The following is a 14,168-nucleotide window of genomic DNA, read 5'->3' as shown; positions in this document are numbered from 1 at the left end:
ACAAAACTCACCTGAATCTCCGATTTTATTATCATGCGGAGAAATTATTTAGATATTCCTCTGAGAGAGTGAAATAAATTCACCCTCAGGTTCGACAGGCAGTCAGTGCAAATGCCACTCACAGCACAAACTCCACATTATGTCATCTCATTAATACAGCCTCAGTCCTTGATTTAGTGAAAAGGTTGAGGAGTGGACTTAGGTTGTTATTTTGTTTCTAATAACATGGCCTTGGGGATTGTGGGAGAGGTTGGTAATTATGCATATCTCCTTATATGACTCAGCCTCATAATGCTTAAAAAGTTTGAGCAATCACTGAGAGGATGGTTCACCCCCGATTACGCTTCAACATGTAACGGCCTTTCTGAGCCAAAGCCTGAAAATTACATGCCCTAAATTTACATAAAACTATTTTTATAAGACTCTTTCCATTTGACAAGAGACGAAATATTATAAACTGGTCTTTAAATGTGGACCTTCATTAAATTTTGCTTAGTGTAATTACGTTTTAAGGGATAGTACTTAAAAATTCACTTCTATTATCATTTACTCACACTCATGTTGTTCCAAATCTTAAGTGCAAGATATTTTGAAGAACTGTTACCTATCTGTCGGTCAGACATTAGTTCACTTGGGAGCCCCAATCCTTTCTGACTTTCTGAGAAAAAAAACAATGAAATTTGGTCAGGACCGAGGTTAACCACATCTCCATTACCTCCACCAGGGAACGAGACTATGTCTATGCAGTGTAAATTAAAGGAATAGTTCACCAAAAAATAGTTGATGATGGTTTTGTTTATTAAATTTGAAGATTGATTTGTAAATTACTACTGTTTTTATCAGCTGTTTGAACTCTCATTTTGAAGGCACTCATTTATAGCATAGGATCCAGTGAGGAGGATGTGATGTAATGCTACATTTCATTAAAACGAGGCAAATCCTCAAAATCTTGGAGGAACATTTCATTTTTGGGTGAACTATTGTTTTAATGGACTCACTGACTCACTTTAATTCTCACTGACTTTCATTGTATAGAAACATTCTTTAAAATACATTTCCCATGTTCTACAGAATAATCTATTTCTGTTATTATTTGGAATATGATCAATAGGCCCAGGTGTTCAAACATCTGAACTTGTGAATCATTGCCAAGTGATATACACTGCCAAAATATCTTTTAATGCAAAAAATAAAGCATAAAGTTTTATTTCTTATTTTCACAGTGACACAGTGCCTTGGAAAGAGAAAAGAAGAAATGTTCAGCCAGAACTAATCAGAGCAATTTAGATGTTTGAAATCATCTCACTCCCAGCAACTTTACTTGTATTACAGGTTAGTTTCCCGCAGGATGTTTCAAAAGCAACACTAAAAGACTGAAAATTACAAGTGAAGGTCAAAGTGTTTGGCCCTTTCTCACTTCATAAACTGTTATCAGTGATAAAGTGCAACCAAAGGGATTTTCCTTCTATTTTTCCACAGACAACAATTTTACTGAATCAGCTGCGGTTATACATTTGACCCTGCTGTACTGTTTACGTTCAGTGTAGTCTGACTATAAGTTTCAACTCAGACAAAGGGAATTCTTTCATCCTACAACAAAGCCAAAGCCACAGTTGTTGTTTTTTTCTTTCTGTAGCTATGAACTGTAAAAGAGAAGAACAAACAGAGCAGCTCTAATAGTGACACTTCCAGCGATGCAACGTTTTATTTATTCTCATGTAGTTTTCATTTATATTTAGCTATTAGAGCGGTCAGTTTGATTTTCGAATGGCGATGGGGTTAGCGTAGATAGCCACGGTGAACAGCAATGATTTATAATGTTTACTTTAGAGACAGAAAGCAAACACCGGGCCCATAGCAATTACATCCAGCACTGAGTAATAATCCTGCTACTGTCATGAGACTGAGCAGAAGATTATTAGAATGTAAAGGAGAACGACAGTGTAAACAGGAAAGAAGAAATAAACTGCTCTGTGCTGTCGGCGTACAGTCAGCCAGAGTAAAAAGAAACGAGTGAGAAATGCTCCGGTAACTAAATTTAGGAGATTAGGATCAAGGGAAAGACTCCATCTCATGTTACAGTCGGAAAGTAAAGTAGTTTATACAGATCAGGCCACTGAAGCAGACAGGGCAACACTGAGAAAGGCTTTATTTAGGAGATGTTTGACTTTGTTAAGCTTGTATTATTAAATATCCGCACATAAGTGAATTAAGCTACTCATCTTTTTAACATTACTCCCACCCACACACACTTTTCCTGTTCTTCCTATTCTCATGTTCGTTCAGAGAAAGGATAAAGGAAATGTATTTTATTTTCCAAGACACAATGAAGTCTGGGTTTTCATAAAGATTTTATCATTGAAAAAGTAGTTTTAGCACTTGACTAATATGTATACATTAAACATTACTATTGTTATTTATTTATTTATTTAACCATATTCAGACCATGCACAAACCATAATGGAGTTACAGTGCACAAATCTATTTTATAAATCTAAAAATACAAATGTAACACAGGTAATACTAATAATAATAAGAAGAAATGTTTCTTGAGAGGAAAATCATACAGTATTAGAATGATTTCTGAAGGATCATTTGACATAGAAGACTGAAGTAATGATGCTGAAAATGTAGCTTTACCATGCCTGGAATAAATTACATTTTAAAATATATTACAATAGAAAACAAATGTTTTACTTCGGTCAATAAACAATAACTGTGACAATATCAACATGCAATATAGCTGACGATAAAAGACGAGACTAAAATGTATCTTAAAAAATAAATACTAGACAATCTTTTTTTATTACCGTCAAGAAAAAAGGAGACAAGATTTTTACTGCTGACTGATGTACACACCTCTACTACACGAGCTTTCATGTGTGCGGTTGCCAGATATCAACAGTTCAAATCTCTGAATCAAAGCTTCTTTGTTAAAATGATACCTTGAAGTTTACTGTAGCTTCATTTTTGCAATCTGGCAACTATGCTCAAATTACAATAATCATTGCGATTATAATTTACAATAATCTAGATAAACTCGGCAGTTTTAGTAATCTGAAATACTAGTCAGCAATCCCTAACTGGTATGCTGTAGCACACTTTTAGAGTTTGACTCTAAACAGGGGATCCATGCATGGAAGTGAAATGGAATGAGAACATTTCCAGACTCTGAGGCACCAACAAAATACATTGAAGTGGGTCAGCGGCTTTGTGCATTAAAACGTGGTCATTCAATCTTCCTGGTAATGCAACGTGAAGCTAGCTAGGCCAATGACTGAGCTGCAAAAGCTGCATTGTATCATCACGTGAGCGTGTACTTTAACACTCCGCTGCAGGCATTCTGTGCTTTTTCATCAACTAATAAACACATCATGGAATGATATTACACATATAATGAGATTTCAGTGTGCTAATGATTTCATAATAATCCGCTGACCGTCATTACTGTTTGTCAACATACCTAATTGTGTTTCGCAATCGTCCCTAAATGGACTACCTCCTTAATAGAAATTCAAATGATAATTACTTCAGTTTGTAAAGCAATGACTAAGCTAATTACAGGAAGTCGTAATGTTTATAACAGACAAAATGAGGATGTCAGAAGGACTTTTCATTACATGCTGCGAACAGCAAGATATAAAAGCCTTTTCCGATAAACAGGTTTTCAAAGAACCGCAAACGAGGCTGGGAGCGAGAGCAACATCCATCCTCAAAAACTGTCTAAAGACCTCCGGTGGCTTCACAGAAATGATATTTTTCCTTTTTATTGTCATTTTGTTGCAGACTATTGCTTTATCTGGCCTCACCCCATTCAATCTGACCTGGGCTCTAGGAAAGCTAGAAGGTGGCGAGGTGTGACATTTGGATGAGAGAGCAAGAAAGAAAGAAAATAATCTGCAAGCAAGGTTCACATTTAAAGAGACAGTAGGACAAAAAATGAAAAATTGGTAAAGGCGTATATACTGTATGCATACACTGCTGCACATACGATTTTTTATAATTTTTTTAAAGAAGTCTTTTATGCTCAAGGCTGCATTCATTTGATAAAAAAAAGAGTAATATTGTTAAATATTATTACAACTTAAAATACCAGTTTTCTATTTTAATATACTTTAAAATACAATTTATTCCTTGAATCAACCATAGCTACAGTTTTTATTACCCCATGATCCTTCAGAAGTCATTCTGATATGATGATTTTATATCAATATTTTTTATTAATATTGTATTTTATTTTGAATCTGTGACACTTTTTTCAGTATTCTTTGATGAATAAAAAGTTCAAAAGAACAGCATTCAAAATCAACACAGTTTAAAAGTTTGGGGTCATTATGTTTTGTTTTTTAATTTTTGAAATACATTTTTTGTTTTATTCAGCAAAGATATGTTAGGTTGATAAAAGATTGACAGTAAAGACTTCTATTTACTTTTTATATTTCTATAAGATTGCTGACAGCATAAAATCCCTATCAACAGTATTATCATTATTCTTTGTACATCTAAGTTCCATTAGACATATTTGAGTGACATTGGAGTGAGCAGATGATGACCAATATTTCATTATTGAACTAAGCTTGCTTTCAAAGAAAGAAAAAAGGAGACTGAATTCACAAATGTCTGTACAGGTCTGCATTTTTGAGCAGCACATCAATGAATCTTTGAATGTATACTTGCAATGTCCATGGAGAGAAAGAAAACAGCACTTGAACCTCCGCTGTTGAGTGAACATCGTCTGTATTTTGCTGTCATCTCTCAAGCAGAGTGTCTAAATCCTCCAATCATGCCCCGGTAGGCAGCAGGTCACCATGGTTACACAGTTCAGTGAAACCGATCATCGTCGGCCCTACAGTCTTGCATGACCTTTCTCTCTTTTTACTCTCTTTCTGTTTCTTGCACACTTCAACAAGTGCCGCCAACAAATAATTCACTATGCATGATTTATGTAAGAACGCATCTTCATTAAGCCAGTCTAAGTCAAGCCACACTAATTAAAACAGAGATTTGGTTTCTAACTGCCAATCAATTACTGCCTGGTTATATGGCCCCTTGAGAGGGAAGAGGCCATTACAGCTCGTGGGATGTCGTTTTTACAATGGATGGATGGTTCTGAATTGAATGTTTGGGTCTTGGTGGAGTAATGGTGAAGTTAAAATGGGAGCGAAGCTCCTCTGACCACATCTATTGGTTGGAACATTCAATATTTTCTGTTTATCTTCGTCAACACGTCAACACACAACCCAAGTAGTGATCCTTATTTTGCATTTTCTTTTATTCTCCTTGAAAGTGTTTTTAGGAAGCCAGTGATTATGAAAATTACTATTTTTATGCATAAACATAAAAGAAATAAAATCTGCGGTCCAAATTGCGAACCAAAGTCAATTTTTGTAGTTTCCAGAGCCTGAGGCTGCCACAGAGTCCACTCAGACCTGAGAGAAACATAGAGAACTGTTAGGTAATAGGGATATTTTATTTTCCATTGCATAAAAAATGAATTACTTATTAAAAGTTTACAGATGCACACTTTGACTTTTGAAGCCTTTAAAGTTTATTATACAAGCCCACTAATGCTCTGTGAAGTTTCCTGTAATATTTTTACATCTAACTGGCTCCCGGTCACCTGAAAATGCATATTGATAATGTGCTAAAGAAGCTTCGGTTTCATTAATGTGGCATGAAAAATAATTCTGAATAGTTTAGATGATTTACTGCACTTGACTTTGTTTTATGTGAACAACGTGCAAAATAATGCTACCTGCCAAGACCAATTGTTGCATTTATACAATATCTTAGAAAAAAATTAATAAAAAATGTTGTTAATTAAGTGATTTTTTTTTTCTGATGTTGACAATTTTCATATGTTGTAAGCTAAGTAAAAAATGTCAATTCAAACAGATAGCAACAATGTCAGCAGGACCATCTTGTTGAGCAGGCTTATTTTGTAATAATGGCATAGCATGCCAAATGCAAAAAATAGAGAAAATTGTTAATTAGTTTAAGAAGAAAGAGATCCTGAAATGCTATGAGAAACATGAAACCAGCAGAATGTAGCAGATTCAAGGACAACAGTGAATTCTACAATTTAGTGGCCGTTATTTGACAATATGTCTGGAGATTTCTGCATTTAACCAACTAAAATAGTTTTAGTAAATAAAATAATAAATAACAACAATAAATGTTAGCTTTACTAGAGTGGATTAGTTTTACTATGTGATCTACATCAAACTTCATTTGACAAAAATACTCTGCCACCTGTTGGCGCCAATCGCCTTGTGGGCATCTGACATTTAGTGCCGTTGTGCTTCGGGCGTCCCAAGTTCGAGTCCAACCTTGTAGACCTTTCCCAATCCTGCCCCCCCCCCCCCCACCCTCCTTCCCATTTCAATTCCAGTCTCAATTCCTAGGACAGACTGTCCTGTCCTAATAAAAAAAGCTAATAAACAAAAATATATCTTATGTATTCCACAAAGTTATCATTGATGTGCCTGTAAAATATTAGCTTCACCTGCGTGTAAATGTGCAATGTAATGAATCTCTCTCGTCAACAGATTTCACCAGGAAGAAATCCAGCTGCCCCCAAAAAACTTTGGCAAATTTGGGCCATAAATTAGCGCAGCCAAAAACAAGTCAAGCTCTGTGCATTCATAAGAGTGTTAATTCTGTCAGATAGAAATAAATAATGATTTATCACCAAGGCCTCCCAGCTTCTGCTGCCCCCTCCTTCATTCTCTCTCTCTCTCTCTCTTCTCGCTGGCGCGACGGGGAAGCGTGACGCCATCCCCTCGGCCCCATAAGTCACATGTGTGAGTTTGTAATGGAAAGATAAGAGTGCAGTGATGCATCCAGGGAATACATGTTCTTTTCAGGCTTCATCGACTATGTGACTGGTTTAATAAGATGGAGAAGAGGTTGATTGTGCTTGAAACACATGAGCATGGCTTGATAACACTTGTTTGGGACAGGGAATATGAACCAGTTAGTATGTGACTCGAGGGAGGGATGCCACAGTGTAACGCTAGAGCAAATTAGCAAATGTCTAATTTCACGGAAAGAAAATCACAATTCTGTTTATTCTATGTTTACATGCTGTATAATCATTAAACATTTATTTACACTACATAACCTTTTGCACTTCAGTGCACAAACAGACTACGCAAATTACGATGCATTACACAGATTAATAATAATCTGTGTTTATAATTATCATGAGTGACAAGCCAATATATTTTCAATATATATATATATTTTTTCAGTGGAACACATACAAATAACGATATTTTGAAAAGAGGTCAATGTCAGTGTGGTCCAATGTTGTTTTGGACCCCACTGACTTTCAGTGTATAGAAAAAAAATCACATTTTCATTCATTCTTTTGTCTTTAACAAACCATAAGCAGCTCTGTCAAGTGTAACAAGAGTAAAAAGAGAAAGAGAGGGAGGAATGACAGTGACAGTGAGATGGAGAGAGAGCAGCATGACAGAGAAGCACTTGAGAGAGAGAGAGAGAGAGAGAGTAATGTGATGTGAAAACTGTCATGGTTCCAAGACCAAACAAAGCCCTCTCAAAGCTGAGACACTACAAAATGGAGATGCACGCATCAGTCTGATTCCTCTTAACGTTTACAATCCCAGTTTAATCACATCACATGAAGAGAGCTGCAGTTCAAATGAAAGGGATCTGAACTGACAGGAAAAATGCAGAAATAATAACTTTCAGGCTGCAAGTGTTAAGACACTTGCTCATCATTTAAACCAGTTGTACTAGTCCCAAAAATATATAAAAACTAAATAAAAGCTGGTTTCTAAGTGTTGCTGGTTCTAGAAGGCTTTTGGTCACTTGCTGGAAGACCAAAGGGACCATCTTAAACCAACTGATTTAAGCATTTTCCTCCCTGTAGGAGACTTAGGTAAATTACAAACAAATAAGAAAAAAAATAAGAAAATTACTTTAAATATAAACAAATCTAAATATTATATAAATATAGATTTTTTTTTATTTTATAAAAAAATGTCTTATTGACAAGCATTTTATCTGAAAAAAAGTCAGTTAGGATGACAACTAAATAAACATCAAAATTACAATATATATTAAAAATGCATATTTATTTCCATTACCATGCAAAAATATGAAGTCAGATTTATTTATTTTTTGAGTGAACTCTCTCATGTTTACCAATGCTGCATTTATTTGATTAAAAGTACAGTAAAAACAACAATGTTGTGAAACGTTATTACAATTTAAAATAACTGTTTTCTATTTAAATTCATTTTAAATGTATCACTAATAATGACAAAGCTGGTTGGAAACTTTGATACTTTTTTCATGATTTGATGAACACCACTTTTTTTTAAATCTTATTTCTTCACTGTGACTTTTGTTCAATTTAAGGTTCCCTTGCTGAATGCATAAAAAAAAAAAAAAACTAGTGATCACAAAATGTTTAACGACAGATATAAGCTAGAAAAGAAATGGGAGTTCTTTTGAATTTTCTGTCACACTACTGGAAAAATGTTAAAGTTAGTAGTGTTGCTACTTCGTTATTGGGTTGTGAAATTTTTTCCATAGTTTTTCTTAGTGGGATGAGAGAAGGACCTGTGTGAAAGCATTAGTAAAAATGTTCCTTGTAATCAAATAATGAAACCGACAGATAATGCCATCTCCAACAGATGTTTCATATAAATTGCCTACACACATAGGCTGGGTTGCTCATTGCAGAAATGAATAATATAACAAATAACCTATACTGCAATTGTAAAGGTACATCTCAATAAATTAGAATGTTGTGGAAAAGTTAATTTATTTCGGTAATTCAACTAAAATTGTGAAACTTGTGTATTAAATAAATTCAATGCACACAGACGGAAGTAGTTTAAGTCTTTGGTTCTTTTAATTGTGATGAGTTTGGCTCACATTTAACAAAACCCCACCGATTCACTATCTCAACAAATTAGAATATGGTGACATGCAAATCAGCTCATCAACTCAAAACACCTGCAAAGGTTTCCATAGCCTTCAAAATGGTCTCTCAGTTTGGTTCACTACACAATCATGGGGAAGACTGCTGATATGACAGTTGTCCAGAAGACAATCATTGACACCCTTCACAAGGAGGGTAATCCACAAACATTCATTGCCAAAGAAGCTGGCTGTTCACAGAGTGCTGTATCCAAGCATGTTAACAGAAAGTTGAGTGAAAGGAAAAAGTGTGGAAGAAAAATATGCACAAACAACCAAGAGAACCGCAACCTTATGAGGATTGTAAAGCAAAATAGATTCAAGAATTCGAGTGAACATCACAAGGAATGGACTGAGGCTGGGGTCAAGGCATACAGACGTGTCAAGGAATTTGGCTACAGTTGTTGTATTCTTCTTGTTAACCCACTCCTGAACCACAGACAATGTCAGAGGCGTCTGGGATAAGGAGAAAAAGAACTGGACTCTTGCCCAGTGATCCAAATCCTCTTTTCAGATGAGTGTTTTGTATTTCATTTGAAAACCAAGGTCCTAGAGTGTGGAGGAAGGGTGGAGAAGATCATAGCCCAAGTTGCTTGAAGTCCAGTTTTAAGTTTCCACAGTCTGTGATGATTTGGGGTTGCAATGTCATCTGCTGGTGTTGGTCCATTGTGTTTTTTGAAAACCAAAGTCATTGCTCCCGTTTACTAAGAAATTTTGGAATCTGATTTTGTTTCCCAGCAGGATTTGGCACCTGCCCACACAGCCAAAAGCACCACAAGTTGGTTAAATAACCATGGTGTTGGTGTGCTTGACTGGCCAGCAAACTCACCAGACCTGAACCACATAGAGAATCTATGGGGTATTGTCAAGAGGAAAATGAGAAACAACAGACCAAAAAATGTAGATGAGCTGAAGGCCAATGTCAAAGAAACCTGGGCTTTCACACCATCTCAGTGCCACAAACTGATCACCTCCATGCCATGCTGTATTGAGGCAGTAATTAAATCAAAAGGAGCCCCTACCAAGTATTGAATACTTTTTTCAGAAGGCCAACAATTCACAATTAAAAAAAAAGATAAATAAATATTGGTCTTATGAAGTATTCTAATTTGTTGAGATGGGTTATGTTAAATATGAGCCCAAATTTTCACAATTAAAAGAACCGAATACTTAAACTGCTTCAGTCTGTGTGCATTGAATTTATTTAATAAAGTTTCACAATTTGAGTTGAATTCCTGAGATAAAATAACTTTTACATGACATTCAAATTTATTGAGATCCACCTGTACTTGCAGTGTCTTTTTGCATTTGAAACACTATGTTGCAAATTATGCCTGTGCTTAAGGAAGATGCTACTGTGACAATGTTTACTTACTGACTAAATGAATCCTCAACACAGTAGTAGAGATAAAATATCTATAGTAAAGGCTTTAAAAGAGTCTCAGAGTGACCACACTCATTCCCGTCCCATTGGCGTTTAACTATAGTGGATTAGTCAGGCTTGTCCTGGCAGCTCTTCATTGATCCCACTGTTAATCTGACAGATAGCTGATAACCAGCACTGCTGTAGGGGTCACATCTCCACATATATCCACAGCATAACTTCTCACAGGACTAACTACACAGCAAAATACAGAGTACATATTGTCCCAATCTACAGAGTGTTAAATTAACACTGAAGAAGAGTTTCCACTGTTGAGGATTATGTGATGCAGTTTTATGTCTGAAAGCCTGAACACTAACTTCAGCATTGTTAACAGTGTTTTTTTTTTTTAATAATGCTCACTCATCAATTGAATAATTGCTTAATTATCTATTGTCTGTAGATTAGGACAATATGTATATGTGTACATTATAATATATTGATATAACTATGTCTGCAATTCTGCCAGAGCTCAGCAGATTTTTTGCAAAATCTGAACTCCCATCATTCACAATATTCCTCCTCTTGCCTGTTTATTTATACATTTTTCCTCATTATAATTGTGTTTTGAATAAATGTTGTTTATAAAAACTAGATTTGCATACCCTGAAGGAAATACCGGGTCTTGCAAGGCAGCAAAGGAACAGTGTAAAATTTTTGGGTTAAATGATAGTTAGGAAAGTTATAAATCCAAATAAGGATAGAGGGAGAGATAGAGAGATTGATAGAAATATGATAATAATATGTTATTGTGGACCAGGGATTTAACCTCAATTTCTATAGGCGTACCCCCTTGGCTATATATATATATATATATATATATATATATATATATATATATACTGTATATATACATAGATAGATAGATAGATAGATAGATATTACTGCTTCAATTTTTTTTACATTTATTTTATATAGATATATATTATATATAGATATATATATATTAATGCTTGGCAACTATATTACATTTTTAATGATAATTTTAATCTGAATAAATCGCAGTATAAATTTCGTACTGAATTCAAAGTACCGTATTTTCCGGACTATAAGTCACACTTTTTTTCATAGTTTGGCTGGTCTTGCGACTTATAGTCAGGTGCGACTTACTTATCAAAATTAATTTTACATGAACACAGAGAAATGAACCAATAGAAAACATTACCGTCTCTGTAGCCTACACTGAGCAGCATAGAGCCTCTCGCAGCCTCTATGTTTTCTCTTGGTTCTCGGTTCTAAATAAATGCGACTTATACTCCAGTGCGACTTGTATATGTTTTTTTCCTCATCATGACGTATTTTTGGAGTGATGCGACTTATACTCAGGTGTGACTTATAGTCCGAAAAATACGGTACACTTTTTCATTAAAAGTACTTCTATATGAACAAAAGTGCAATAACATTTGGTTTGCAAACACTTTACTCAAATGGTAACACTTTACAATAACTGCATGCTATTAATCATTAGTTAAGCATTAGGAAACAGTTAATTGATCATTTTTAAAGCATTAATAAACATTTATAAGCAGTTTATAAATACAGATATAAATGCTTTATACCTGATTTAAAAGCATATCTATAATGTGTTTATTAATGATCAATTTATCATTTCTAAATTAAGTATAGCATTATTTACACACCAGTTATTAAGGAGTTGTCAGTGGTTCATAAGATCACTTAGAAATTGTAAGTAAATGATTAATAAATTTAAATGTGCATTCATACATCTTTTTATTCAGACATATAGCAATAACACTATATAGCAATATAGTGTTAATAAATGGTTTATTAACATGTATTTCTACTGTAATTCAGGGTTAATTCAGGTAGTTATAAAACATATGTAGTTGTTAGTTAACTATTTTTGTAAAGCTTTTACAAATGAGATTTAAAGGCTGTTAATATTTATATGTTCTGTATCACTGTGTTGTGTTTGTTTCCGTTTTTTGATTAGAAGATAACTGAGCCTTTAAATATCCTTTATAAATGCTTTTTAAGGCATAACTAGTCCTCACTTTAGATGAGCTCACATAATTAGTTAACTGACCACTACTAAATGCTTTATAACTACCTGAATTTACTACATTTCTTGTGATCTTATGAATCACTGGCAACTCCTAAATAACTGGTTTGTAAATAATGCTATACTTCATTGAGAAATGATAAATTGATCATGAATAAAGTATGAAAATACAATTATTAAACACATTATAGATATGCTTTTAAATCAAGAATAAAGCATTTATATCTGTTTTTATAAACTGCTTATTGCTGTCTATTAATGCTTTATAAATTATGAATTACCTGTTTACTAATGCTTAATTAATGATTAATAGTGTGCAGTTATTATAAAGTGTTACCAAACAAATAAAGTAAAATATTTTACTTTAAATATTTATTGTAAATCTCAGCTTATAACATTAATGTAATCAAATTAAATATAAAACCAAAGTTTTTTGCCACTGCCAGGGCATTAACGTTTTTAACCTGAGAAAACACCTGAGAAAACACCTTCGCCTTCGTCTGATAGGCTAGTTACCAACTTTTCTTTAAGCAAATCTTTTCTTCTGCTTAGCTGACATGGTGTCCCATTTGCGCATTTCATGAAAGAGAGAGTTGGGTGGAAATATGAAATGAAGGGAGAAGTGTAATATGCACTTGGTGTTTTAATTTAAAACAAAACTGATGATACTGCAATTTTAATATGTAGGATAAAATTCACAAAATTATCCTAGTTTGAAACTAAGGTACAAAACCACTTTTGTAACTGGACTTGAAATTCAAAACCTTCCAGTTCCTGAGATCTAGGAGACAGGAGACATTTACTGTATGTTGTTCTGTTTGCTAACATTAAAATTTGTTTTAATTAAACAAAATTCTCTCTTACTGTAGTTACCCATTGGCCAGTGAAACATAAATTCTGTTGTTTTGTTTTGTGCATTTCCAGTGTTGATCCTCTCAGAGTTGTGGCGTGTAAAATTAGGTCGCATTATGCTAAATCTCTTTGGTGAATACAAAAGCCTGTAAGAAGACAGTGAGAATTATGGAGATAAAAAAAGTAATCCAAATGATTTCTCTTTAAACCAATTTGCTACAGCGGTCGTACCTGGTAGGCAGAAACGTGCTGCTAAAGCGCTTAAATGAAATCTCATTGAATTCGGAGTTGTAGCTGTAAAGGGAGCATTTACTTAATTAGCCTGTAAGAGAATAGAGCTTGTGGATGTAGGCATGTGTTTGAGAGCTAGACTGAACCGGGAGAGATAATGCGATAAATGAACAAAATGACTACAATGAAAACACAACACTTGAGTTTATAGCTGCATCTCTGCCTGGCCCACATATATCCCACTCACATGATGAGAGCAAATGCATACATGTTCACCCGCCTACATATAAACACGCAAACAGGTAAGCAGCAGGGAAAGTAAACAAGCCTCTTCTGCTCCTTCTAGTACTTCTACTTTAAAGAGTACATCTGCTTGGTTTTATATCCACATTTGACCCACATCTGGTTTCAAAGTAGAGAAAAAAGGCATGAAAACATTTTCAGAGCCAGGAAACTACTTCCACTCTCCTGGCTGGGCTTTCTAGACAAAGACAGAATGGGGACAGTTTAATTTGATGTATGGTGATACAATCACACCTTCTCAGCAGAGCAGAAAGAAAGGTTATGAGGAAAAATGATAACGCTTTATTTTACAATGCCCTAATTACCACAAAATAACTACACAATTATCCTGGGGCCGCTCATCGGAGGTCACTTTGTGCCTGGAGCCATGGTGCAAAAAGA

The 14,168-nt window shown here is 34.6% G+C and overlaps 2 protein-coding genes across 3 annotated transcripts in view; one reads left to right on the top strand and one right to left on the bottom strand.

Annotated features, from left to right (window-relative positions):
• Positions 1 to 3,877, top strand: part of LOC113109879 (opioid-binding protein/cell adhesion molecule homolog) — a 57,863-nt gene extending 53,986 nt beyond the window's left edge. Inside the window, exons 8-9 of the transcript XR_003293020.1 lie at positions 1,224 to 1,332; positions 3,787 to 3,877. The gene's annotated coding sequence lies outside the window, so the exon portion shown is untranslated. The remainder of the gene's footprint in view (positions 1 to 1,223; positions 1,333 to 3,786) is intronic.
• The window catches only part of LOC113109878 (opioid-binding protein/cell adhesion molecule-like), a 167,635-nt gene that overhangs the window by 3,067 nt on the left and 150,400 nt on the right, over positions 1 to 14,168 (bottom strand). The window lies entirely within an intron of this gene.

This window comes from Carassius auratus, chromosome 10 (genome assembly GCF_003368295.1).
Source record: "Carassius auratus strain Wakin chromosome 10, ASM336829v1, whole genome shotgun sequence".
NCBI lineage: Eukaryota > Metazoa > Chordata > Actinopteri > Cypriniformes > Cyprinidae > Carassius > Carassius auratus.
Note: the sequence above shows the minus strand (reverse complement) of the source record. Positions and strands in the feature narration are given on the sequence as shown.